Source organism: Pongo pygmaeus, chromosome 9, assembly GCF_028885625.2.
Source record: "Pongo pygmaeus isolate AG05252 chromosome 9, NHGRI_mPonPyg2-v2.0_pri, whole genome shotgun sequence".
In the NCBI taxonomy this organism is placed as follows: domain Eukaryota; kingdom Metazoa; phylum Chordata; class Mammalia; order Primates; family Hominidae; genus Pongo; species Pongo pygmaeus.
The window spans coordinates 14165406-14169213 of NC_072382.2; the positions used below are offsets into that span (position 1 = coordinate 14165406).

Below are 3808 nucleotides of genomic sequence, written 5' to 3' on the forward strand. Positions count from 1 at the left end.
CGCTGGTTGAGACTTCTTTTCTTTCTTTGCATTCCTTCTAATGTGGTTGTTATAACGTTTTTACAATAGGATGACTAATGTTTACATCACATCTGAATTTTCAGCTAGCATTGGGTGGGAGTGATACTGAGGGTGAGTAGAATGGAGAGCAGCTATTATCAGGACCTTGGGTAAGTCCTTGCCCCGTTCCAAGACCTCAGTTTCTCCATGGTTAAGTGGGTGGGCTGGGCCTATCAAATCCTTCCACCAGTTAGCAAGATGCTTCTCAAATCAGGTCTGAGTCAGAAAGACAATTTAACATATAAGATTAAATGGAATTGAATCATGCAGTAAACAAATTATTCCTTCTCCAATTTTTCTGTCCTGCCTGCATTAAGGAGAAAGTCTCATTTTGCTGCTACTCAGTCTTTAACACCTAACACTTTTTTTTAAATTTTATTTTTGCAGAGATGGGGACTTGCAGTGTTGCCCAGGATGCTCTTGAACTCCTGGGCTCAAACAACCTGCCTGTCTTGGCCTCCTAAAGTGCTGGCATGACAGGCATCAGCCACTGTGCCTGGCCACCTAACACTTTTTAATGAATGGAGAGACAGCTCATGCTTCGATGGCAGGTTATTTAATGACACTTTTAGTTTCAGTGTTTTCTTTGTTTATATAGATACATTCTATTTACTTAAGTAGTATTGGTTTGAGATACGTGATAGTGATAGAATATTTCTAAGTTCAAATAAACTTAAGTTTAGAAAAGGAGAAGGTGGCCGGGGGTGGTGGCTCATACCTGTAATCCCAGCACTCTGGGAGGCCGAGACGGGCGGATCACCTGAGGCCAGGAGTTTGAGACCAGCCTGGCTAACATGGCGAAACCCCGTCTCTACTAAAAATACAAAAATTAGCCAGGCAATGGTGGTGCATGCCTGTAATCCCAGCTACTTGGGAGGCTGAGGCAGGAGAATCACTTGAACCCGGGAGGCAGAGGTTGCAGTGAGCCAAGATGGCACCGTTGCACTCCAGCCCGAGCGACAAGAGCGAAACTCAGTCTCAAAAAAAAAAAAAAAAAAAAAAAAAAGGAGTGGGTGCAAGCTTTGGCAGTACACATACTAAAACTGGAATCATACAGAGAAGATTAGAATGACCCTTGTACGGGTATGACACGTGAATTCGTGAAGCGTTCCGTATCTTTGTTTAAAAAAAGAAGAAAAAAAGGAGTTGATGTAAAGAATTCTTAAGTAGTTGTATATGCACAAAGGGCAAATGAAATCACATCCTTCTACACCTAAAACTCTCTGATGAGCTCCCATTTCCCTTGGATTAATTCCAAACCCTATGATCTATGCCCTCAAGCCCTGCCGGCCTCTCCAGCTCCAACTCCTTCACTCCTCCATTCCATCTGAAATCAATCTCATTCCTGCCTCAGGGCCTCTGTCCCTGCTCCTCCCCCTACTGGGAATGTCCTCTCCCTGATCTCAGCATTCCCAGCTCATCTCATCACTCAGGTCTATATCCCCTCCGAGGTTCTGCCTGTGTCTCTCCATTGCAACCGCTCTCAGTCCCCTTACTTTGCCTGATTTCCCTTGGTGCACATATCCCTCTCTGAAATGATACTATTTTTAAAATGTGTTTACGCTTTTGGTCTACTTTCCCTATTAGATTAGAAGCTTCTTGAAGACCGGGACTTTGTCCCGTATCCTCAGTGCCTGAAAAAAAGTGCCTAACACATAATAGTAGCTCAACAAATGAATGGCAAAATTGTAAAGATGGAGGGAGAACTAGCCCTAAGGTGGAGAGGTGCTGACCCAGACTCCAATATCCGAGGCGGGGCAAGACAGCAGCCACCAGAGGCACAGTGGAAAGGGAGCTCAAACCTTGGCCTCATTAGTACCAGCCTGCCATGCACTGAGCCACCTGCCTCCCTCCCACTGAGGCAGCAAAGAGAGCCGAGTCAGCAACTATTAATGAAGAAGCAATGGTGGAATTACAACATCACCACCAGGTAACCATCTTTATAATAACTGATTCCAGCAAGAATGAACAATAATGTTACAACTAGTGGGCAAAGTTTTGAGGAAGAGTAAGATATTTACATATTCTCAAAGAATCTACCCACAACATACATGTTAATTACAAAGGAGGAAATTATCTTTACAGCAGAGAAATCTAGCAGACAACACCTTAGCCAAGCAAGTTAGATCACTGGAGAGGGGACATGGAGAGCCCACATGCCTCCTGATATGATTCACTGGGAAGGACAAAACGTGCTTCTGTGATATTCCTGCCAAAGAGGCATGACTTAAATCGAAACATGAAGAACCATCAGACAACCCAGATAAGGGCCATTTTACAGAATAACTGCTTCTATGCTTCAAAAAGATCAATGTCATGAAAGAGAGAGAAAATGTGAGAAATCATTCCAGATTCAAGGAGAATAGAGAGACAAGAATTAAACGCAGCATATTGAACAAAATTTTCTTTTGTCTTAGAAGATATTATTGGAACCATTGGCAAAATCTGAATAAATTCTGTCAATTATCCAATAGAACTGTATCAGCATTAATTATCTGGTTTTGATAAGTGTACTGCGGTTATGTAAGAAAATGTCCGTATGTAAAAAAAAAAAAAAAAAAAAACAAAAACCACACACATTGGGGTATTTAGGAGAAAGGGACATTACAACCTTCTCTCAAACAGTTTGGGGGGAAAGCAATAGAAAAACAGACACATTGAAAGGAAATAATAAAGCAAATGTGGAAAATTGTTAGCATTTGGAGAGTCTGGGGGAAGAGCATGTGGAAATTCTTTGTATTGTTCTTGCAACTTCTCAGTAAGTCTGAAATTAGCCTGAAATTAAAAGTTAAGTGAAAAACCAGGCCAGGTGCAGTGGCTCGCGTCTGTAATCCCAGCACTTTGGGAGGCCGAGGCAGGAGGATCGCTTGAGGTCAGGAGTTAAAGACCAGCCTGACCAACATGGTGAAACCCCGTCTCTACTAAAAATACAAAAACTAGCGTGGTGGTGCGGGACTGTAGTCCCAGCTACTCGGGAGGCTGAGGCACGAGAATCGCTTGAACGCGGGAGGTGGAGGTTGCAGTGAGCTGAGATCACACCACTGCACTCCAACCTGGGCAACAAGAGTGAGACTCCGTCAAAAAAAAAAAAAAAAAAAAAAAGTTAAGTAAAAAAACAAAGAGGAGGCAGAGCCTGAGGACTGGAGGAGCCGTTGGAGGGACTGGGCAGACTAGCTGCATGAAGCCAGCATGTCACTGCCCAGGGTCACCTGTGTTCATGTCAGACCATGTCAGGCCACACTGGGCCATAGCAGTCCCCCTCATTCTCTCTAGGGGTGGGGGTGGGGAGTTAAGCCTATACCTGGTTCACACAGGCCCCGCCATGCCCTGCTGGGCAGCGTGGGAAGAGGCCCTGGAAAGAGTCCCTGCAGACTAGGCTTCTCAGGCCCTGCTCCAAGATCCCGGGGCATGTGGTTCCCCACTTCGCACCTCGCTTTCCTCCTCTGACAAACAGGAGATGGCTGGCAGCTCGCTGGGGTTTCTTCCAGCTCAGACACTGTCATATTTCTAGAATCCCATCCCGGCAAAGCAACATATTTCTCCAAGGAGATGAATCCATTTGGCAACTGTGCATCCTTTAGTTGGGTTGAAGGAGGGAGGGAGGGAAAACGAGAGCACATCAAGTGGACTGGGGAACGGGCCTCCTGCAGGCCTGGGGGGCTTCCTCAGCTCTGTCTCCCCCAGCCCGCCTGCTCCCAGGCACCCCTCCTGAAAGAAGTGAACACCCTAGCAAAAAGGGTACTGAAGT

General features: G+C 45.4%; 1 non-coding gene across 1 annotated transcript; it reads left to right on the plus strand.

The window, feature by feature from the left end:
* The first annotated feature begins 1073 nt into the window (after nt 1–1073).
* Nucleotides 1074–1180, plus strand: LOC129009094 (U6 spliceosomal RNA). Its single transcript, XR_008492638.1, has one exon. It is a non-coding gene; the product is annotated as a U6 spliceosomal RNA (small nuclear RNA).
* Nucleotides 1181–3808: the final 2628 nt, after the last annotated feature.